Source organism: Equus quagga, chromosome 4, assembly GCF_021613505.1.
Source record: "Equus quagga isolate Etosha38 chromosome 4, UCLA_HA_Equagga_1.0, whole genome shotgun sequence".
Lineage (NCBI taxonomy): Eukaryota > Metazoa > Chordata > Mammalia > Perissodactyla > Equidae > Equus > Equus quagga.
The window spans coordinates 16,867,266-16,893,326 of NC_060270.1; the positions used below are offsets into that span (position 1 = coordinate 16,867,266).

The following is a 26,061-nucleotide window of genomic DNA, read 5'->3' on the forward strand; positions in this document are numbered from 1 at the left end:
ATGGGATGGGATAGGATAGGGTGGGATGGGATAGGATGGGATGGGATGGGATAGGATGAGATAAAACAGGATAGTGTGGAAAATATTTGTAGACACCACACGTAGGAAGGGTAAATATTGTCTTGTGAAATTTTTGCTTCAATTATATATGTCTGCATGTGGGTACTAGGTAATGATTTAAATGCATTTCTTTTTTTCTTTTTTTTTCCTGCTTTATCTCCCCAAACCCCCCAGTACATAGTTGTATATCTTAGCTGCAGGTCCTTCTAGTTGTGGGATAAAATGCATTTCTTTCTATGGGTCGTTATGAAAATGATTGAAAACTACTGCCATAAGGGATACCTATCTGATTGCCCAAATAGCATTTCTCTGCAGCAAAGCTACTGAGCTGGTCAAGTTCCGATTCTAAGTAATCAGTCCACATATTACAGGACTTAAAATCATCTATTTCCCTTATCCACTAAATTCCAATAGTGCTTTCTGGTCACAGGAACAACTAAAAATTTCCAAATGCTACCTTGGAGGTGATGTCACCCTTTATAAAGAAAACGAATCCACAGACAACAGGTCGCTAGATCAATTCATACCCGATGAGAAGCAAATGTTTCCAAGCATCCTTGTGTATCTAGAGCTTGACTTCCAATGGAGATAGCTTTGCAGGCCCTAATGTTTAGGATCTGTACATTGTTCTATTTATTCTGGAAATTAAGTCTTCTGTTCCAAGCATCCATCAATCTGATACTAAATTCATTAGCAAAATGAAAAGAACACAACATACATTGCTATTAATGGAGTTCCATGCATGTCACTCCCCACACAATGTACTAAAAATGGGCGCATCTCTATTTGAGTGTCTCCACACAGATATCTGTGCTTCTCAATACATAGCGTTTCAAGAGCGAGGTTTTACTTAAAGCTGCAAAGACACTTACTTTTTAAAGCTCCCTTTTCAATGCTAAACTTTAGGAATTTTTACCATCAATTTATGTAGACTGAATCTTTACTCTTTTGTGGATCCTCTCTTCTACAGACAAGAGCCAATAAGGAGAAACCATGGTTTCTGGTTTAAAGAATTTCTATTATAATATTCTTTAGAGTCCAGATATTTCTTACTTTCTGTGACTTCTTTGTGTGACACTGATACTCCGCTCATACTGCTTCATCTGCCATCCTTATCCACAGAATCTAGGAACACTATAATACATAAAATTTTTTAAATGAAGATAAAATCAGCTAGTAGCTTCCTATTGGAGCACAATATTTACACTTGCACTTGAGTAGGGGAATTTTTCTTGTTCGGAGCAGAATACAGTTATTATTTCACAGATTTTTAAAACGTAATTATTTTTCCCAAGTTTGAAATAATAAACATTTTTAAGATATCAAGATAAACAGTCTGAATTTATAAATTACCCAGAAATGGTAATACTGCACTTGAATTTTTCACAGAGTCTCCCATTTCTAGCTAGCTTGGGACAAAACTATGTATAACCTAGATTTAAGGAGACCGAAAAACTAAAATTTGAAAATACTTTGAATTACTCACTGATTTCCTTTCTAGAACCCCAAGAGAAACTGAGCTGATTTCTCACTTCCCCAAATGAGCACCTATGGTCAGTTAGGGGCGAACAAGCAAACCTTAAAGGAGTGTTTCAAAAACAGAAAATCACACAGGTTGCTCAAGGCTCACCTTCAAACAATTTATTGGACAAAATGTCAAGAAACAAAAAATAAACACTAAGGGAGAGAAAAGTGGAAATGGAGAATATCATACTGTATGTTTAGATGACAAAGTGAACAAAGAAATAAGAGAAAAGACCATTTATTATTTAAATTGAAAGATTGCTCAAATGAGTAAAAAGTGAGGGAGTAGGTCTGGGGAAAAAAATCCAGGTAGACTACACACTGCAAATGTTCAGTAAAAAGATCCAAAAGTAGAAAGGAAATCCATTAGACATTGGGTAAGACAAATAAATAAAAAGAAAAGTGAGGACCAATTTGGAAGGGACACCAACACCAATACCAAGTAGGTTTTCTTTTGTTGTTGTTGTTCTGTTTTTTCGTTTGTTTCTTTTGTATGCCAAGGAAATAAGTCAGCTAGTAATAAGTGGGGCAATTCAAAGACTAGATTTACTAAGTTAATATCAAAAAAATACATATGTACACACACACACATATATACTAGGAAAACATTAAGGAGACTCCCAAGCCTCAGATATACTTTGAAGCACACAAATTTGCAAGTCCTAAATTCAAAATAATGACAAATACAAAGGTCATTCTAAAATTAATTAATTAACTAGATGTAGACAAATCACCAGCATCAAATGGGTGCCAACCAAGAATAAAACTGCCCCAAATACCTAATGAACCTGTCCTTAAAGTGGCCATTTTCACAGAGTACTGAAAAGTACATTAGCAATGTGACCCAATCACAAAACAGGGTTTAGAAACTACCGTGGTAACCAAAGACAAAAAAGGGGAATATGTACAAAACCATAAGACTGATGAAAAGATTAAGCCCCCCTTGGATAATTGATCCTCTCACATCTGGGCTTCCTGTGGGGTTAAATAAGCATCTGTAAATGCAATAACCAGAATATACAGTCCATTCAGATTTTCAAATAGCTTTTGATAAAATTTCACAGCAAAAATCTGTGCAAAGAAATTTTAAGTAAACATGGAATTAGTAATATGTATTTCCACAAGCACAGAATTATCTTAAATATAGGAAGCAAAGTATAATGTGTAGATGTGGAAAAGGCAAGTAAACATTATTATAAACTTTGACCATGGAATTCAAAATGTCATTTGCACATCCGTCAGAGTTCACTATCCTCTTTGGGTTGTAAAACATCAAACCACAGCATTAAGGAATCCTAAAGAGCTGAGATGGCTTTCCATATATTATAGATTAGGGAACTGAGATTCAAAGAGTATTAATAATTGCCCAAGGTTAAAACAAACATCAGGAAGATTTTATAAGATGTGCAAAATAGAACAAAAGTTACCATATGAGTTCTCCTGTAGGCATGTGTTGAATATTACATATCACTAGTAATAATGAATACAAGAGTATGTACTTAAATATAACCTTTGACACATGACCTTCAAAAGAAGACCTTAAAAGAATTATAGTACATTCCCTGAAAACATCTCAACGTGTTGTGGCTATACAGATGTCCAAAATGCTGGGCATCAACAGAAGTGCTTTGGATCCAGCCTTGAGGTTCTCCAACATTTAATAGCTGATATGGGAGAATATGTCTGCAAGGAAGATATCAAGGGAATAACGAGGGATATAGGAAGGAAATCAGAAGAGCATGATGTCATGGAAAAGAAGGGCTGAAAGCATTTCAAAAAGGAGGAAGTGGTCAGCAAGGTGAAATGCTCAATGAGATCTCAATAAGAGTTTGGTGAAGTGGTAGACATCTCAGAAACAGATCGGGTGATGAATGAATTGGTGCGGAAATGGAAATAGAGAGTAAAATTATCTCTGGAGAAACTTGAGTGTAGACAGGGGAAAGAGAGAAGACAGTAGCTAACAGCATGTTCTATTTTTATAAATGACACTAAAACTTATCAAAGCTAGGAAGCTGACTCATTTGTGACTCCTCCATCATTCCCTATACCTATTTGATCATTCCATGGTATAGATTATATCTCCACACTCTTGAATGTATCATCTTACATTCATCATCCAAGGACTCACTAACAATGATAGGATAAAATCCAATCTGCTTAGTATAGGATTTATGGCCTTTTATGATCCAGCCAACATTGCCCATCTTGTCTTACTTCGTACTTCCACCCAAAATGCAACCACATTAAAGGAGTTGCCGTTTCTGAATGAGCCAGGCTTTCTCATTCCTTCATGCATACTATTACTTTTTCCTAGATTTTTCTTCCCCAGTGCAACCACTTCCCCACCCCCTCTTCACCTATCAAATTCCTACTCATCTTTTAAATTTTCATTCAAGTGTTATCTTTATGAATCATTCCTTGATCCCCTAAGTAGATTTCATGTGACCCTAGTAACCTTTTTAGGCCCCTTTTAAGGTACTAATACTTGTGGAATTCTATTGTGTTTCAGACCCCAGCAGCCCACATGTCTCTTAAAAGCAGACATCCTACATTTTCATATACCCTATACTTATATATCTCTGTACATAATTAGCACTAATAAATTTTTTTTAAGTGAATGAAAGGATTGATTTGTTACTAAAGACATGGTACAAATCCAAAGTATAACCAGCTTTAGATTACATCATAGATGGGATGTACATAATTGGCCACTAAGGTAAACTAGTGATTTGTGAGTCACAGGTGAATTTATTTCCCTGAAAATTTTACGTATTTGAAAATTAAGATGAATCACATTCTGATGTTAAAAAAAGTTCACTGAACTACCTTTCAATTTGGTGACTCTCCTCACTGACCTCAGCTTGTCCACATTTAAAACAAGAATCACCTAAAAAAATGCACTGTAATATCCAAAGCACTAAAGAGGATATAAAGTTATAGATGATATATTCCCTGCTCCCACAGTTCATAATCTGGTGGGAAATTTAAGACATGTGGAAATATATACTGCTTTGAACCACCTTCAAGTGTTATTTGGGCAATAAGTGCCTTATAAGTAGCAAAAACTGTATATAGAGTGACCCTGTCTTAAATGAACGGTTTGACTAACACCCTTAAAATGAGAAGACATTTCATGCTAGAGGTCAAGGCCAAAGAATCTTCTGACTCCAGACAAAGACGATCTCTCCTATTCTAAATAGGTTTTAAGCATCACCCTACTTAGAGATAGGAGAATGGGCACAGGTAAAGTCACTTTGCCTGTCTTTCTAATATCCAAGTAAAATGTATAATAGAAAACATTAGAAATTAAAAACAAACAGATAGGTAAGTGAATAATTTTTGAAAGGATTCAGTTTAAGGATTTCAAGGTACAAAACAGTTTTGTTCTTTCCTGTTGCTGAGCAGGACAGATGAGTGATTAGGAGGAGTTGAATGATTTTTCATGGCTCATTCAGAGAACTTGGCTTGCTTTTACATGTGTTTAAATCCCAAACTTGGCAGCCTTTTCTTCTTCCAGAGGGCTTATATGTTATTTGGGGATTGTGTTTGTTTTTTCACTGAGCCCCCCAACTCAGTGTCTATTAACATAAAATAGGAAGATATGAGGTAGGTAGGGGGAAATTCTGTGATTATAAAATCTCTACTCTATTTTCTGTATTTAAATTTCAAAAAATTAAAAGCAGATAAATTATCAATTGATCAAACTGTTTTCTAGTATCTTTGGCTCTCAGACAAGCATCTACAGAAATAATTGTCAACTTGGGGGAGGTTGATTTGAAAAGACCCCACAGGTGGTAATTTTGAGCTCGACTTTCTCTACGGTGAGAATCACTGTTCTCCTTATTCAGGCAGCTGATATATTACAGCGGTAGCGACTTACCTATTTTCAACAGTATTATTTTTATTCTTTGAACTTAAAATTTTATCTAAGGTATAAAAAACACAAATACATGACAACTGGTCAGTCTCTGAAAATACAGGCCCAATGGTTTTAAGAGGAGATTCAATATTACCCATAATCATGCTTTTTTCACCATAATTCCCAGGCAGACCCATCATAAGCCCAGGAAGAAGACTTCAAAAGAACTTCCTGAGAGCTGTCCTCTTTAGGGAGGAAAATAAAAGGCATCTGTTCACAGTAGGCTATAGACTTTGCAGGACTTCTGCACTTCAGTTTATTCAGAGATTTTCCAGAAGTCTAAAGATGATTGTGCAGCTTTAAAACAATAAGAACCATATAGCTAACTAGCTCTGTAAACCAAGGGAAAAACAATTAACTTAAGAGATGCCTTATGGAGTCATTGTTCCACACGATAAAACAAGGACATTAGGGGAACAAGTCTCGGTTAGAAGTCTTGGATCATTCGAATTGTTCTAACTGATGAATCTTCTCCAAGGAAAAAAGTGGGCTCCATTTCTGTTTTTAAAAATCCAGAGTGTCTGTAATAGTGCAACTAATGACAACCTTCCCGTTACTCTCACTTAAGAGGAAACCCTATAATAAGAGCTTCCAAAAATGTCAAATAATACTTGTCTCATAACAGGGCTTCTTTGTTCATTCACCATGTCTCTTTTGATATACAGAGATAATAAAAGTTCATGTGAAACTCAAGGTAATATAGAGCAGAAGCCAACACTAATTCTGTATAAATATGTCTGATTAATAAGAGTGCCATTGTTATGGTTATTTCGTGATGTCACGATTGTTACAAGAACAGAGGAGAGAAGTACTCTTACTCTCACTGTTTTTGTTCACTCTCTGTCATCCAACCAGTTTGCGAATTCTTGTTCAATGGGGGAAATGAAGGATAGATTTTTGTCCATTAATTATTTCTGTTTCATTAGTTCATCTCATGAGCTGTGAAACTAGCTTTAAATTCAGGAGGAAAAATTAGGGGTTTTATTCTTAAATTAAACCTCACATCCTCTAAAAAAATGAATACATGCTCCAGGCTTAATTTCTAAGCTCTCTTTTCCACATGCACAACTACTGTATTATTCTGGTGCTCAACAGCACCTGAAAGATCAAATTTAGCATGATAACACTAAGACCTGGTTAGGAGCCTAATATGTTAAACTTAAAATGTGATTTAGTACTACAACCATACACAAGGTTGCATGTGGGATTCAGTACCGAAAATGAGAACCCCATCCTGGTGAAATAACAAGAAAGCCCAGAAATGAGTACATGGTTCCTTATCGGAAAGGAAATAGAAAACAAGTAATCGATAACAGCATACCTTCACGGCAAACAGTCAGGCTGATAGATCTTGAAGACAATTCTAAGGCTGGTAGATAAGTTTATAGTCATTACTTTGCTTTTCTCTTTAAAGTCTTATCTCCCAGATCCTGGCTTCCCCCCTTGGGGCAGCAGTATGATATAAAAACTTAACAGGCGATCTTAAATTTAGCTGACATTTTTATATCCTTCACAACATACTCTTTAGATTGCACCCAAGAAGGAGATTATTAAATAGTAGCAGGAGACCAATTACCAGACCATTTTGACTGAACCAAAAAAAACAGCACTGGGCCTTCTTGCTGACAAATGAAACAACATTCATACAATCAGTATAATCAATTTCATAAATAAAGGGCTATTAATGACTGGGGGGAGGAAAGGAAAGAGGTTCTATTTCTCCCAAGCCCCTTCATCCTCTCCTCAAACCCCGCAATAATTTCAGCAGTGATGGAAGCTGGCGTGAAAGGGAGTGGACTTGGCTGAACTGGAGTCTCCCGTGAAGCAGATTCCGTCAGTTAGAGGCAAGGACACATTTCTGTGATTATTTCAGACTATTTTTTTTTTTGTAGTAATTAGCCAGAGTTCCATTTTGCTGGAGCTGGCATCACTCACGGCTCACTTAGTTTTTTTTTTTAATTTAGGCTTTTCTTTCCTTTTTCTAAAGTAAATTTACATATTTTCAGTCTCTCAATCCCTTCTATGTTTTATTTATGAATATAGCCCTTCTTGATGGTAACTTTAATGTGAAAGAGGTAGTAATTAATGTCCCAGTCTGCTAGGTTAATCCCCTTCCACTCTCTCTACAGAGAAGTTTAAGGTAAGTAACAGTTTACAGTCAATATTAGGTTTAATTATGCTTAATGAGAGTTAGTGTCTCTGTTTACTAACTGCATTTTTGTGTGTGGATGCTGGAAGAGTTTTCCCTTGGACTCATTCTGATTTGTTAATAGTGCCACTGTGTCCTGTATATTCAGTGCTTAAATCTATAAAGCTGCTCCTGGAGAACAAAGCAGGTAAGGCACCTGTTTCAGCTGAGACACCATTAAATGAGTGCAGCCTTAACACAACTGCATCTTTCTTTGGGAAGAGAGCTATTATTTTGTGATGCTTTCCAAACAGATCCATTTGAGAGGCTAATTATTGCCTGAATTTTGGATCCTGGGTAAGTCCATACATATAAAAAGCCATTTCAAACTAAGTACAATCATCAATGGCAGTTAATACAAAATTATAGAATATTAAACACTTCTAAGACTTCCGGTGTTAATCCTTCAATGTTATCATTTCAAGTGTTAATATCTAAAACTACTTTGACAAGTCACTGGTTTGGTCCTTTTCTCTTTTTTTGCCTAAAGAATGTCTTTTATCTTAACATTGTATTTAATTTTATTGTAGCCTATGGAACAAAACTTTCGTTTCCTTACTAAGCTATAAAAATAAGCACCAAAGCAAATACCAAGACATGGAGGAAATCATATAGTGATCCAAAGCAAATTTAGTACACATATTTTTACAGAATATCATTTTGCTATGTTTGTGTTCTGGATAAACGTTCTGAGAACAATTGATATAGTTTCTCTAAGTCTATTGATAGGCTACTCAAGTCAATGAACATTTACTGAGTACCTGGTCTAAGCTAAGCACAAAAATGAAGAAGGCATATTCCTTCCCCTCAAGAAGCTTACCATCTGGGAAAGAAGACAGACATAAGTAAAAACTAACTATAACATGATGCGATAAGTGTTACACTCAGGAGAGTAAATGTGAAGGAGACACTAAGAAAAGATGTGCTGATTCTGTATTAGAGGATAAAGAAGGCCTTCACTAGTGAGATCGCATTTTCTGGGCCACATGAAGGGCATAGCTGGCTGAGTGAACCGTAAGAACAAAGACATAAAGCGTGGCAGGACTTCATGTTCTGAGAAGACAGCAAACAGGGCAGTGTGGGCAGAAAGAACTGCGTGCTTAGGGAAAGGAGGTGAAGTGGGACGAGTGGGAGAGGGTTGGAAGTTAGGGGCTCAACAAGTACATTGGAAATAAATTAAAAAGAATTTTCAATGTCAGCCTGTATTAATATTAATTTTAAGTAATAAGAGGAATAGGAGAAAATGAAGAGAGATCTTTACCAAACAAAGATGAGGTTAGCATAAATCCTGAAAATTAAACTGAATATTTCTAAGCCTAGTGATCTCTGAGAACTATTTTCAAATTCCAAAATCCCCATAATGTATTTATAAGTACTTACATTTATTTTAAAGAATTAGTTTTCTGCCATGGGAAAATAAAGCTCCTAAAATGTGTCTATCTAAAAGATTAAAAGATTGGAAGATTACGTATCAATGGAAGCTAGTGGAGAGAGGCTAGTGGAGTCATATCCCAGGGCATTCTGGGAAATCTGCAAGTGATTAAACGTACTTTGTGAAATAAAAATTTGCTTACAATAAGTTTCAGAAATTTTTTGCCTTTTGAAAATTCTACCTTTAGTTTGTAGATCCTGACTTTACCTTTGCCCTTTGGAAAAGCAGAGGCAAACATTTCCTTAAAAACCACCAACTAACGGGTCTAAAAGTAAACGAATGCAATCCAAACTATAAACTTAATCAGAAAAAGGTCCATACATCTGGACATCCTTCTGCACTCAGCTAAACTGACTTTTCTGCTATGTCTTTTCTATAGTCCCTTAAGCTATGCACATTTCTGAAAACCACTTGACCAGTTTCTATTCTTCCCCGCCATGCTACTTCAATCCATCTTGAGGACTTTCGAATTACTGTCAGACACTGGGCATTCATAAGCGCCTACTTCTGTATCCCTGCTCAATAAAAACAAAAGAGAAAAGCCGAGATTCAAAGAATAATAAAGTTTCTCTCACCTTGATAAACATATTTAAAAAGTCGGTCTCGTCCTGATACCAGAGTTATATAAAATAAGTATGATCTTAGTGCTAACTCACAGGCTATCATACAGAAATCTCTCCAAGTATGTACAACAGACTTAACATACTGCTGGAAATACGCATAAATGCTTTTGAGCATGGTATGCATATATAAGCCAGCTACATATTATATTTGAATGTACATATTATATATACGTACACGTACATTTACATTTCAGCATTTATTCCTGAAAGTTAAAGGAAAAATACTTAAACTGTTTTCATAACACAAATTCTAACTGAAATAAAATGTCCTTTAAAAACTGTAATTAATGGCTGCTGTGTCAAACAGTGAACCAAAGGGTCAAACCTTATAATTCACAGTTTGAGAGGTCACAGCTCAAATTATAACTTTAAAAAACTGATTATCTGTGAGTAATTTGACAAATCCATCTAATATACTCTGAATGCATATAAAATCTTTTTGAGAGTAAAAAGAATGTATATCCAAGTGGACAGCTGATGGAGGAAATGGCATTTTACTGAACAAGGCTGAAGTCCAGCATAATGACTTGGAATGCCTTTGAATGAGCATGCAAGGCTGGAAGGCCAAACAGTGCACTTGTCCAAAGGGAGCATAATGAACAATCTGATCAGAAGACAAAAATATTCCACACACATGTCCAAAGAGAGGAAGGGAAAATATACATTTCCATCACTTGCTCTTTCATCACCATTACTACAACTCAATTCACAGGTAAACTCTGGACTATTAATAAACAATCTTTACAGGAAATAATTTTCTGTAATTTAAAAAATACCAGAAATTCTTGTGATTTTTTTTGGTCTGAGATTTGAAAATACATATCAAGGTCACCTACATTATATACAGTAAACCAGGTTTACAAAATTGTTTTCTTTATGTCTCACCTTGAAAGCAAATATTGCTTCACTTATCTTCATCCCAAGGCCACCTATCCCTTAAAATATAATCTGAAATAATTTGATGTGCCTGCATTTTATTAATCTAGAAATGATCCACTATTAATAAGGCAGGCCATTGAAGATTTCTCTGCAGTAGACCAAATTCCTCACCCATGCCAGAATTGAGAAGTCCAGTAAAATAAGTCATTTCATTATATACATATGTTTATAATGTTTATTTATGTGTTTATTATATGTTCCTATTAGGCTGTAAGCTCCACAAGGGTAAGGACTATGTTACTTTTGTTCGGCAGTTATATCCAAGACCTAGGAAGTTCCTGGCACAGAGCAGTCAATAAATATCTGCTGGAGGATGAAAAGAAGGGATGGAGAGAAGGAAGCTGGGGGGCCTATGGTTAGCTAGTCTCCTCTAGTATTATACACGTGATTGTGGGGAGAAAAACTGTACATTCTATTTGGTCAATTTACCTACCTTGTAATTCACTGATCCATCCATCTATCCTAGAAACTATAAAGAGGAAAAAAAGCTTCTGAACATACAAAGTTACCAGATAAAACAAATTAAAATAGATGAAAAATGAAAAAGATGGAAATTAGAGTGGGGAAAAAAAGATGTTTATACATATATACATGTGTGTCAAGACAATTTATTCATAAGAAAGGAAGGAAGTTTGCTTCTTAATTTCTTCAGTTTAAATTAATCTTATTATAACCACTATTATAATGCTCTTATTACAACAAAACACTAAGAGAATATTTACTAGTTCCTCATCTGGCCATGCACTATAGTAAACACTACATATCCAGGTTCCTTATATCATGACCATAATGTCTATTGGAGGAGATAAGTATTCAATTATAACAAAATGTAGTAAGTTATAATAGTAATAACATAGGTTTTGTGAGATAACAGAGCAGGATTCTTCTCTGAACCAATAAAATGCTTAAATGGTTATTTCTCTCCTTTGATGCCACTATGTCGTGTTCCAAGAGACTTTTCTGACACATGGAAAGACTGTTGGCTCTTGATGCATGGGGAAATATATGCTCTCAAACGTTATTAGTATAAACGAGATCTGAATGTGTAAGTCACTATATAGTAAGAAAACACATTTGAAAAATGTCCTTTTTCTTATAAATGAAAGCCTCACTCTGATTTCACTTAGCCTGGTAGTACGTTCCTGTCATTCCGTTGGACCAGCCCACACATACTGGGCTCTTGATAGGTCCTGGGCTCGACCATCTGGCCCTTTATTTACTTAATTCTTTTTTAATACTGACAAGTGTATTAGTAACACTTCCTTGATCACTGGTAAACATAGAACCACCGCACAACCAAGAATTTCCCTAATTCTGGAAGTCACTAATTAGTTGTGGGTAGGGGTTGAGGAGTATTACAAAGATATGTTGAGCAGTACTACAATAAGTAATCTGATTCCCAAGACGAAAGCATGTTAATCTGCTTCCCACTTCATTAGAGGAATAAAAAACATCTTGTCATCAGGAAAGGATACAAAGAGAGACCTGGATATCTGGGGGAAGGGTAGATAGGGAGGAAGAATGAATGCAGCATTTAGGCAAGAAATACAAATGCCCTCATATCTTGGACAATGTTCATGGTTTTTCTTGAGATCTTTTGATTGCTTTATCAGTGCGTTTCATGAACATAGTTTATTCAATTAATAAACACAGGCTTCCAAAGGAAACTAATGGGGTAAATGAATCCTATTTAAAAGAACAGATCGTTCTACTGGTACTTAAGTTATACATTAGGCAACGTTGGAAGCTGCATTAATCTTTTCAAACCAGTAAGATCTCAATCACTTGAGCTTGCAGAATAAAATCCTGTAGGCTTAAAGGAGAGAATGCAGTTTCCAAAGATGCTAAAAAGTCATTTAGAGAGATGATACAGTCTAATTATAAGTACTGAAACTGGGAATTTATGTATTTTAAGTCCATTAGAAAACACCTATTTTTAGGTGGTTTTTTTTTTCTCTGTTGGATGAGAAATACTCTAACACTGTTTAATTTTCTGTAAGGTTTAGATTTTTCAAAGACATCAGCTTATTGTTGTGTATGTTAATTCAAGCATTAAATTTAAAATATCATAACTCAACGTCCTGAAACTAAAGATTTTGTGTAGGGCCGAGTTAGTTGTCCTCATTTCTAGGATCAAACAACACAGCACGAAGCAAAAGCCTTTTAAAGATTATTTTGGGTTTCAGTCTGTCTCCTTTGTTCACAGACATTTTGGGGAAAGGATGACATTCTCTCACAGTACTTAACCCAAATAACTAGAATCTTAGCTAAAAACTTATAAAACTGTGGATTGTGAGGTAGGTATTAGTATAACCTTAACCAAATTTTGTAATTAATGGACAAAAGTTAATAGGTTCATATGCGGAAGTACATGAGGAAAGGAGAAAGAATAGAATAAACAAGGGGAAAAAAGCGTATTGTTTAATATGTAATTTAAGAACTGTCAAAGAAGTGGGGCATGTCTTATTTACTGGTATATGACAAAAGAAGAATGGATACTTTTGCATACAAATAAATGCAGGTATAGAAACATAATAGAAGTTTTGTGTTACAATGGAACTTGAACTCCTCTGGGCAGTGATCAGCTAAGAAGGAACAGAGACAGTTACAATGCAGTGATTAACTAGCTGACAGATCTATTATTCATGGCAGGTATGTAAGCAGTCAGGGCAGCAATGTTGGTGGCCTCTCCTCATCACGCAGCTTTGCCAGTACAGACTGGATGCCTGGAACCAGGCAAGACACAAAAAATAAAACCTATAGCCAGCAAAGGGGAGATTCATCCCAATCCATCTCCAATTTTAAATAGTACTAAAAATCTCCATTGAAGAATGTTTTCCTTTGGGATTGGTGTATATTGTATTTACAGGATGTTAACTAACATTTACCTCTATTTATCTTACTATGTATAGCAACATGCCCGAAACACATACCCAAATATTCCCAGTATATTACAGAAAAAAGTGATTTAACATTAGTTGGCAAAAATTTCTGTTGATAGGTATGATCATCAGGTTGTTACATGAACAGATGGTCCAAGTGAGTCCATTTCACTGACACTATATTATGTGGGTCTTTTCATCCCAGAACAACCAAATCAAACAAAAACACAATGCAGAAGAGGCCACTGTGCCTTCCCCCGTCCGGTTGGCAGCTTTATCTGTGAAATACAGGGATAGAAAACCAGCATGGACTATAATCCTGCACAGTACCATTTCCACATAGTAGTTAATCGATATTTAAGTAATCACATTCAAAAATCATCCTGATATTTGTGAAGATGGAAAAATACATGTGATTTATTTTTATTTATCTTTATTTATTTTTTTGAGGAGGAGGATTAACCCTGAGCTAACATCTGCCACCAATCTTCCTCTTTTTGCTGAGGAAGACTGGCCCTGAGCCAACATCCCCACCCATCACCCTCTACCCTATATGTGGGATGCCTGCCACAGCACGGCTCCATAAGCAGTGCTAGGTCCATGCCCAGGATCCGAACCCGGGAACCCCAGGCTCCCAAAGCAGAGCACTCGAGCTCAACCACTATGCCACCAGGCTGGTCCCCACGTGATTTAGTTTTTATCTTTCAACTCCAAGGAGAAAAATAAAATAGTCATATTTTTTACTCTTCAGTTTTTTAAATTGACCAACCGTTTACAGGAACAAAATGACTTACAATTCTTTATTGGTATTCAGGTCTTTCAATGAAATCCCAGAAAAAAAATATATTTTAAAAAAGCAAATTCCTATATTAAAATCCATTTCTTTTTGAAAGACTGCTCTCCCTGGGTAGATATTATTTTTACTAAATAATTTATAAATATACCAGCTGAAATAATCACAACCAAATGAATTAATAGTCTAGCAGATATCCAATCACCAGTTACTGCATTTTACACCATGAGATCTCTTAAAACACACGCACGCGTGCACATAGACACACACACGCACAGTATTTGGACTCTTAGTACAGCAGCTTCATATCTATAACCAACCCAAAATATAAAATATGACCTTGATTTTGTAAAATAAAAATAAATAATATTGTGGGGCAAGGGAGTGATAAAAATTAAGAACATATTTCTATCTATAACAGCTGGCAGTAAAAACAATAGCTGAAAATTATGTCACTAAAATGCACCTACACATGTGACCATGAAAACTTAGGTGCAAGGAGAATTCTGGTTACCTCTCTTCAAAAAGAACTGATGAAGTCTGAGGTTTAAGAGTACATCTTTAGTACTTCTGTACCTTAAAATATTGCCAAGGATTAATTTTTCATCAAGTTGTCATTTTCTCTGACATTTGGTTTTATTAATCAAGGCATTTATCATTAATTTGTAGAAAATATCATAATTAAGCCAAATAAAATAAAATCCTTAAAAGGTTAAAATTAGAAAGCAGGTGAATGAGGACTTTGACGTTACCCTGTTGACACAGGAGTTTGTGAAAGTGTGGGAATCAAGGTTTTGCAGTGAGTTTGGTGCCTCGATCTCGAGGCTGGCTGGTTTTTAAAAAATGTTATGGAGATTTGATTTAAAGCACTCTGACAGTTTTGACATTCAGGTGAAAGTACTGCTGCTGCATTTGGAACAATTTGCATATCCCACTGATAAACGGAATGTTTGAGGTGTGCACTGGCGTAAAGAAATTAAAAACAAGCTATCACACATGCTTAAGTGTATGTATTCACAAAACTGATGGTTGGATCACACCACCCCATCCCCCTCCAATGTAATCTGTGATTTACTCTTCTATCATAAATTACCCTACCATGTTATTCTTGCTGGAAGGTCTAACCAGGCATGTAAGAAGCCAAGTAATTACAGCCCCCTCTTGTCTAAGAACCTTCTTCAATCCCTATGAGCTCCCTAGACACAATGCAGCAACCCTAGTCTGTTATAAACTTCTGGACTTCTGACTACCAGGACCCACTAATTCTCACCTGAATGGTTTTGTTGTCCACAACAAATGCATTTTTATTCTTAGAGTTAGTTGAAAAGCTCTTCCTGATGAAGAACAGGTACTGACTTTTTGGCTTTAAGCCAATACGTCTATTTAAGAAAAGGGTAAGGTATAAAATCAGAAGAGCTCCACACTGATTTTTAAAAAGGGGAAAGGCTATAATGCATTCCGTATAGACAGAAGAAGGGGACTAGCACCCAAGTAGGCTGAGATATTCTGAGATGACAAAAGGTTTCTTCTTTTTTGACTTATAATTTCAGATTATTTTTTAGGCAGACATAGAAAAAGATATTTAATGTGTCAAAGGACAATAAAGGAAAGACTTGAGGTAATAAACCCAAGGCCTTAAATATTATAAAACATTTAAAGAAGATAAAACCCATTTAAGAAAATATACTTAGACATTACCTTCAGCCTTCAGAGTCTCAAAGGGCAATTCTTAGCACTTCTTTTGTGTGACTGCAAAAAAGAAATACTTAAAATTAGAAGTCTGCCAAGGAAACAATTTACATTTCCATAATGTCTTTATGACTAGTCATGAGAAATAGGTAGCTGAGTTTGGGTATGTCAACTAAAATCTATAGCTTTAAAAGAAAAATAAAGGCTAGCATGTTCATTTGTGTATATGCGGAACAAGAACTCAGTAAAATGTGGCACAAATGTACAATATAAACCGCTGTGGGTGTCGAGTTTAGATGGAGAATAGAGTATTTATTACAGTATGACCATGAATACCCTGAATAGTATTATTAGAAGCTTTCTTAATTTACAGAATTAAAGGTTTTGTACATTTCTTTTTTCTTTTCTTTTTTGCAGGGGAAGATTCTCCCTAAGCTAACATCTGTTACCAATCTTCCTCCTTTTTCTTCTTCTCCTATCCCCTCCAAAACCCCAGTACATAGTTGTGTACAGTTGTAGGTTCTTCTGGTTCATCAGTTTGAGCCACCGCCACAGCATGGCTGCTGACAGATGAGTGGTGTGGTTCCACACCTGAAAACTGAACCCAGGCAACTGAAGCAGAGCGTGTCAAACTTTAACCACTAGGCCATCAGAGCTGGCTCTACATTTCTATTTTTATAATTAAAAAAAGACTAATCCCAAATAGGCTTTATCCTATTCATTTGTTTACTCTTAATTACAGGGATTTTGAAAAGATTTACTGTGTATAATACACTGGTAAGCACTGGTGTGTTAGGAAGTATACAAAGGTAAGACACAGGCCTCATCCTCAAAATAGTGAGTGAGGTTGTAGAGATTTGCATAAAAAAAGATAATCGAAAGAGAATAGAGTAAATGAGTGGAAAGAAATAGGGAGCAGAGTGTACCATGTTCAATATAGCTTGAACTGGTGTACAGCACCTAATGCATTGACATTAGAACATGGTTTTATATTTCCTGTCTTAGCAAGCTAGTCTAATAGCAGGGTCCTACTCAGATCTGCAGGCAGAGATGTCAAACAAATGGATGAGTCACTTTTAAATTCCTTTCCATCCAAATGCATTTTGATAGTATACAATTAAAGTTAGGACTGGGAGCGGTACAGCAGGCAGGATGCTGAGGTGCCTTTAAAGATAATTTGGCGAGTTTGAATCTGAAATGATGTAATTAGAAACAACTCTTGTATTAAAAATTGAGTTTGATATTTTATGCCCTTGGAAAGCGATCTCTCTAAATTTGCTATGAAATCTCAATGATGACCTTGATGTCATATTTACTAATAATCTCCACAGAGATTCAGCCATTCAAAAAGTCTCAAAAGCAGTTTTACTAATGGAAATGCATACATAAACATCAGGCAATCCTATAAACCAGTACATCTACAGTAAAAGACCCATTAAAATGAAAATGGTCTGAGAATTTTAATTGACTGGATCTTTAATATGCATAAACAATATGTTACAAAGGCAAAACAAAGAACCAAACAACAAGCCATACCAGTATGCCAAAACAAAGCTGAGTTTAGGCTGTACTAACAGAAAAATGGGATCCAGAAAAGGAAGGTGATAGTCCTGTTGTATTCAGAGTATATGAGAATATCACACTTATTCTGCAACACCAAACTCTACCAGAGGCACTGAGAATTAGAATCTGTTAGGAGGAGATCAGAACTGTTAATCATGGATAAACAGAAGATAACTGGAGATGGAAAAGAAAAAATGTTCAGCTTATAGGGAGGAGGTGGGAAAGGACATTATGCTGTAAAAATATTTTTTTATTTATTTATAGTGTGCCTCCCCCACTAGATGGACATGCCACAAGGGCAGGTACTTTGTCTCTTTCACCGCATCCGCCATTTCCATGAATAGTGTCTGCCACACAGGAGATGGCTGAATATTTATGAATGAAAGATGAATGGCCTGACGACCCTATGAAACCGCCACTAAGTCTGTATCTATTTACAGATAAAGAAATTTGGGGTTAAAGAAGTTAAATGTTAAATGTTATATATTAAATTAAAATTTGCCCTTTACAACTCTGAACTTCTACAACCCATTGTTTAGTCTTCCATTCAATATTCATTCTAGAAGGGAAAACAAACCACGAGCAAATAAATTGTTAGACTTACAATGTCCTATAATTAGTACCATGGGGGCAAACAAACGGCATTGACAGTTACAAGGGCTGATATTTTAGGTAGGGTTAGACAAGAAAGCTTCTCAGAAGGGGTGACAATAAGAAAAGGCCTGAGTGAAGTGAAGGAGAGAGTCAAAAACATATCTGGGGGTGGATATGGGCTGTTGTAAGGATTAAAGGAGATACATATTACCTTTCTTAATACAGTGGCTAACAGACAGCAAACAGTACTCTCAATAACTATTATTTTATTATATTGCTATTATTTTTATAAATGGTGAATTCCCCCACCAGATTATATATTTATCAAAGACATTCATTTTTATTTCCCTATAGCTCCTGAAATAGCACCTAGCAAGAATTCAATAAACATTTATAGAACAGAAAATAGGAAGACATAATTACCAGTTCATTAATTAGAAAAAGCAAATAGATTATATGAATATGAAAAAGTCATCATATTTCATATGCTTGAGTCAATCTAACTCTGTTAAATCAATGTCACTTAATAATTAATCTTTTTCTGAATTAGAAAGAAAAAAGGGAAAAATATATGAAATGACTAGAGCCAATAAGTCATAGATTAAAAAAAGAAGAAACAATAAGAAAACAATGAAGTTGCCAATCAGGCCACTGTCTTGACCATTTACATACTCTGTCTGCTTCTATCCGATTAATATATTTTCCCAGCGCAAGGATCCTACTGCACAGGTATCTGATTCATTTGTGTATCCCTAATACAAACACAGGGCCTGGTATATAGCAAATATTCAATAAATCTCTGTTGAACTGAATTGAACTAAAATTATCTTTAATAGTTCTGATGCTTTTAAGTCAGTTCAAAGTTTTTAAAAAATTAATAAAACAAAATAGGAGATTACAACAGAAAAAAATATCAAGTGTTAGGTTTTGGTTCCGCAGCAAAGGAGTAGAGAACAAGGTTAGTTTTTTACCAAAGAGTGAAATGTAAGTGACTGCATGATACTGGCAGGGTAAGAGACAGATCAGTAGAACAGACCACAAGGAGTCGAGTGTGGGGTAAATATTACAGGTAGCATTTCCACAGTGTTGAGATACCTGACTAATTATATGAGAGAAAAAAAAATTTGTTCTCTACTTCTTACCAGGCACCAAAATATAAATCAGACTGATATATTTTAATATAATAAGTAAAACAATCAGAGAGCTTTAAGAAAACCTATGTATATAATTTTCTGAACTCTAATTCTAAGGTGAGAAAGCCTTTTTAGGCCCATAAGCAGTAGTATATAACATAAGCAGTGGTATGTAACAGAAGCACAAAGATTTATGAATTTGACTAATTAAAATTAAAAATTTTTATAATTTCAAAAATATCTTGAAGAAAACTAAGAGGCCAACAAGAAATAAATATTTTGAATGTATATAATATTCATAGGGTTTAACAGTTTTTATATATAAATGAATAAAACAAATATCTCATTTTTTCAAATGAACAGGAAATTCACAATAGGAGAAATACACGCTGATATATATGAAATAATATTAATCTGTAATAGCAGTGAAAGAAATGCGCATTAAAATAAACTAAATATTCCATAATGAGCTGGTTAAATAAATTATACGTAATATAATAATAAGTTTCCAATAAATACAGGAAGTAAAAGTTTATAATACACCATTAAGCTTTAAAAGCAGGTTGTAAAATGGTAATAAGAGGATATCAATGTTTAATAATTTGTATTATATATCATATATACATATATATAGATTATGCACAATGTTTGGTCATATGTGTGTATGAATGTAGATCTGTAGGTATGCATGTGTATGTATTAGAAAAAACATAGACATATTAAATAAAAGCATGTAAAGACTATATATACTAAATTATTCCTAGTACTTATCTCAGGTATTAAGATTATGGCAGATGTTTTTCTTCTTACAATTTCTCTCCAAATTTTCTAGAACAAACACAAAGTGCTTTTTATAAACATAAAAAGCACTAAAACAAGACATCTAGTCTATGTTGCAGAAAAAAATTAGATGATATATTATTAGATTTTCTGAATGTTAAGAAACCCATTTGAAAATGTCTATCTGGTGAAATGTCTATTTGGTGAAGACCACCTCCATTAAATGTGTAGATTTAAAAAAAGAAGAAGGAAACAAGGAAAGAAGATTGAGTGAGAGAGGGAAAAAAGAGATCAACAAAGAAAAAAGAAAGAAAAATAAGATTTGTAAAAAAAACCCAGCAGCCACCTATAATGGTATCTATTAGATTCTTAGAAGCCAAATTTTAACTGATTACATCTTTAATTAAATTTTCAAAGAAAGGCATAGCCTGGAATGTATAAAACTTAAGAAGTTTGGGGTTATATATATAGTTAGCATACTACTATAAAAGAAAACAGATAAAACATGCATCAATTTCAGTGATAGGGCCACCATAGAGAGACCAATAAAATATGCCAGGAGAACAGATGAAGCCATACGCAATGAGTTTTGAAGTAGAAGGAATATAATTTCAAATAGGTGAAAATTAAAAGTAAGAAATCGACAATTTAGGACAAAATGAAAAGGAACTGCTAAACGCTATCCTCTATCAATAATTACAGAAAACAAGTCTTCAGTAAATAAAAATTTAAATACTAAGTTTGGTTGTATCTCATCAAAAATGTCAAGTGAAAACCAATTTATAATCCTTACAGAACATCAGAAAGAACCTGTGCATACATAGCCAGGAGGACAAGATATATTCCCCCTAAGACTGGAAAAGATTTAGTTCTAGTCCATCCATAATGGTGCGTCTTAACGTGGAGGTATTCGTTTTGGCTTTGGGTGTTATCAGAGTTTTTAAAACAGCAGAGAAATCTCATAAGTTCTAAGGTGGACTTCATCAAGAACCCATAAAAGTGACCTGGCTAAGCCCCATACTAAAGACATCTAAGATCAAATCAAATTACATTGGGCCAGAGCTCTCGGGCAACAACAAAAGACCATTCACTGGACTCAATTATACTTGCTATTAGGTATTTCAGTTTCCCTACCAAACAGAGGGGAAAAGTTCAGAAAGATTATGTGCTAAATACTGCTTTTAATCCTAAAATCCAATCAATTTCTTTTTTTTTCTCACTTGTCTCTTTAAAAGTAACCCAAGCCTTTCCCTTTATTATGTGCTGCTTGACTCTGTTTATTTTTATTTCCCAATAGCAGAATGCCTTAAATGAATTCTTAAAAACCAACTCACCAACAAATAAATAAATTAAAACTCAATGACTATAAAAAGTACACAGTCTAACCTGCTTAATTATTAACAGGTAAACAGAATGCATTTCTGAATTATTAATCTCCTTCAACTAAAAACTTTAAAGTTTTGAGCTTCTAAGGCTCCATAGAACAATTATTTTAAAATATTCTATTAAGCCATTTTAATAAAAGCAATGAAAAAACACCAAAGTAAATGGAAACTTAAACATTTGCACAAGCGCATAAGCCAATACAACACATTTTTGAGATTTCAGCAGTCAATAAAATTCCCTTCCTTCCAACTTTCCTTTGTCCTCTTTCAGATACTTTATGTCACAATACATTTGGACAGAACGAGTAGAAACATTCTGGGCTAAATTATATTAATGAGATTGATATAATAATGGTTTTGGAGCAAGCATTTCTAGAACGCTCTTACTCCTAAGTACATCATAAGAAGTACACAATTGTGAAACTATGCAAAATGTCAATAATTCTGAAACTAGAAGGACAAAAAGAAAGAATGAACAGAAGACAAAAATCATCATTTTCTCTGGACAAAATACCGGCTCAACTAATATACTGAAGAATGATGGCTGTTTGACACAAGTAAACATTGATTATTACCTAGAACACCAAATAATTAAATTCTATGGTTAGCTAAAAGTTCACCAGGGAGAATAAAGTTTTCATTTTGATCCTTTTAAATAAAAACCTAGGATATACTAGCAGATTTCGCTACCTTGGTAAATAGGGTATTACAATTTTGTCTTTCACTGAAGATGAAAAATTTATACTGCTTTAGAGGGTGGTTCTTGATCTTTTGGGGGATAAGTCCCTCTGAGAAGATGATAAAAACCAAGGCTCTTCTTCTCTAGAAAAGTATATATGTTCACAAAATTTTGCATAAAATTTCCAGGAGTCCAGAGACCCACGTAACGACCACTTGCCTTCTAATTTGACAGAATTCTAAACACGTAGACATAGGATATTGTACTGACTACACAGTGACCCCAGAACATAACAAGCATGCTTAAAGTTGCTTTTTGAAGATACCCCTAAAAATGAACTATTTTCTAATGATTCGTCTCCTTTTTTCTAAAAGGGGAGTATAAAAACAATTCTGCTTAATTTCGTCTTGGTTAAAGGTTAAATATGTCTCCTTTCAGGGCAATTGCACTATCAATGCTTGAGCTTTAAAACAAAATAGTGCTGTTTTCAAATTATTCCACATTCTAGAAGTGGTAAGAATTTTCTCACACTTTTGTAACTCTTAGAGGAGGCAGGCTCAGATAACAGCTACATTTTCATCTTTACTTCTACAGATTATGTGATATTAGCAAATACATAAGCATGCTCTGTATTCAGGTTTTGTTCTAAGTACTTTTATGTATATTTACCTATTTAAACCTCACAAAAACTCCAGGAGGCAGGTACCTAGATATTAGATGTCATTATCCCCATTTTATTGACATGTAAACTGAGGCACAGAGATTAAGCGATTTGCCGAAGATCACCGGTCTGCTGAGTGGCAGAACTAGGATTCACACCCACTCAGGCTGGCCAGTCTGCACTCCTACAACCACACAGGTCTAGTTTGAACCCTTCATGAGCTGACGGGTTTTATCGTGTGGTTTTATATTTTAACACAAGTCCACCTCTTCACTACCATGCAAGAAAATGTTTATACTGTTTTGTCATACATATTCATTTAGGAGTTTTTCATAAGTTGCTGACAAAACTGGCACCACCTTTGTGCAGCTGGCAGTTATACGCCATGGTAATTTTCCCAGAGTCAAATACCCAGATGGAAAAATAAGACACTGCTATCTCAGTAAATGTGGAATCCTACAGTAAAAGCTGACCCCTCGTTTCCTTTTTGGAAATAGTCCTGATGAGACAAAATTGAATGATTATACATTCTAAAGGCCAACCAAGACAACAGGACAAATGGGCCAAATTATCATAATAACAGTTCCCAAAGGTGAGATTGTCGTGATTCCTAATTCGTTTAAAGAGAAGAACAAAACAGATTACATGAGTTTTACTGTCTAGGCTTAAATAGTTTTCATGAAATAAAATATTAAAATAAAATGCATATTTAGTGAGGGCAGGCAAGTTGCTTCAAGTGACCAAAGCTGCAGCAACCTGAAAATTTTCTTGGCATATGCTTCTCACTGACAGATTGAGTGTTCCCAGAGATAGCAACAAATTTGTATCTCAGAATTTGCTTTTAGTGTACCAACCTTTGTATTTTGAGTAGTCCCATGAAGAGCAAAGGCTGATAACAGAAAAGAAAAAAGAGAGAAAAAATCTCATCCTTACAGTTGGTACAGAAAAGTTTTCAGTTATAAATTTATCCCATTTAATTTTTACTGAATTATTCCCTACATATAAATGCAGTCAAGCAGGTACTGGTGTGACCACAAATATAAAAGGGCAAAATAAAACAGAATGCTCAGAGTCCTGAAAAATGGTTAAAGATCAGATATACAGGAAAGAAGGTATAGCACAAGGCAAATAGGAAGACACATACAGGACCACATAACAAGAAAGAACCTCGATAACCGAGGCAGCTTCTTGTCACTAGACCCAGGGACTTCTATGGAGTAACTACAGGCAAGCGAGGCTGCGAACGAGAACTTGGTTAAAACAGAAAGTAGACCTGGAATAAAATATCACCCTCGGCTCCTTCTGTCTCTAAATACCATAATAAAACAAATATTTGGAAATCATCTAATTATTACCTTATTCCCTATGATGATTCCCAATCACTTACAATTTTAAATCCTATGTGCTTGGTTTTCAATGTCCTCCATAAGCTAGTTCCTTTATGTATCCTCTCTTTCAAATAATGCAGAAATTGTACCCTCCAATACAATCAGATAAGATTTTGAACTTATATATATTGATTCAGCAAACATTTCTTTGAACCTGCAATGTGTTCAAGGATTGTTCATGTAACTGAAATCTACATGGTCATGGAGCGAAAGAACCAAGTGCTAACCTCCAATTTCTCCCAGACTTTCACTATCTCAATGTTCCTCCCTTCTCACTCTTTTATTCCTATCCAGGCACCTATGCATGACCTTCCCTCGGATTCAACAAAAGTTGATTCAGATACAATCAATCCAATCGTTCTCACTTTAGCTCAGAAGCTCACATTTCTGTTCAGAAAATACTGATCATTTGAATACCTAAGAAAACAAACAAAGGGCTAAACTTATCTTCCCACTAATTCTCTCACTCAGACACAAAACACGGTGGATCTTAAATTAACACAACACACACATGCAAACTCTTTTACTAGGATCCAGACACTCTGGTCTTCTTCTATTCCTTTATCAGACCACACTTGTTTGGGGCTTTTGAACTTGTTTTTCTAAAGGCTCTTCTCTCAGGTCCTTCCTGGTGACTTCTTCCCCTTCTCATCATTCAGTCTCAGCTCAAATGGCATCTCACTATCTACACCTTCTGACCCAAGTCACTCTTTATTCCACTATCTAGTTTTCTTTTCTTCATAGGTTATCACTCTCTGCAATCACTTTGTTTATTTATAAACTCATTCATTGTCTATCTCTCTACAATAGGGACCCTATCAGTTTAGTTACATGCAATCCACTGCCAAATCTCTTGCCCCTATGCATTAGGCCTGGTACATAGTAAGTACCCAAATATCTACAGAATGAATAAATAAATAAATAAATAAATAATTATGAAGTTAATATTGAAGCCATAAATATTAGTCAAACACTTACAATGCACAAGGTGATGTTTTAGTTGAATCTCAGGCTGAGGAATGCTCTGCCCCTAACATAAGTACATTTGAGAGAAGGGTCCAAGATAAATTTGATGATGCTTATTTTGAAAGAGTTCTAAGCAAAATCGATTGTCACAGAATTAGGCCTAAAATTTCTTGATACTTAACTAACAGTATTGTTTTTCTCAGCGACAGTTCCCTTCACATGTCCCCATTAAACCTATTGATATATCATCATTAACTTTTACGTTGTCATGTTTTTATGTTTTATGATGACAGTTGAATGGAACTGAATGAGGGGAGTGACAGTGTCACATATCTCATTTGGGACATTTATTACTGAAAGGGATAGGTCAGTCCCCATGCAACATGGAAAATTCAGGGTGAAACTAAACCCTAAGTACAGTAACATGTACAAATTCACTCCCTCCTTCATACAATACACAAATATTCTACCTATGCCCAGACTTAACAATTCTAATGCTTCTAAAAGTAAAAAAAAAAAAATTATTCATTTAAACCGGGGATCAGCAAACTTTCTGCAAAAGGCCAAATGATAAATATTTTGGGCTTTATAGGTCACACAGTTTCTGTCTCAACTATTCAACTCTGTCATTGTAGCATGAAAACAGCCACAGGCAATAAATACATAAATGAGCATGCTTGTATTTCAATAAAACTCTGTTTACAAAAACAGAGAGTGGGACATCCAGGAAATGCAAATAGAAACTATGGTGTGACTAGAGTGTGATATTACCTCACCTGTTAGAATGGTTATTACCAAAAAGACAAAAAATAAAAAGTGTTGGTAAGGATGTGGAGAAAGGGAAACTTTGTGCACTGGTGGTA

At 35.0% G+C, this 26,061-nt stretch overlaps 1 protein-coding gene across 21 annotated transcripts in view; it reads right to left on the bottom strand.

Moving 5' to 3' along the window:
- Nucleotides 1-26,061, bottom strand: part of ZBTB20 (zinc finger and BTB domain containing 20) — a 770,585-nt gene that overhangs the window by 592,229 nt on the left and 152,295 nt on the right. For all 21 annotated transcript variants that reach the window (XM_046659181.1, XM_046659174.1, XM_046659197.1 and 18 more), the window contains one exon: nt 16,059-16,109. The gene's annotated coding sequence lies outside the window, so the exon portion shown is untranslated. The remainder of the gene's footprint in view (nt 1-16,058; nt 16,110-26,061) is intronic.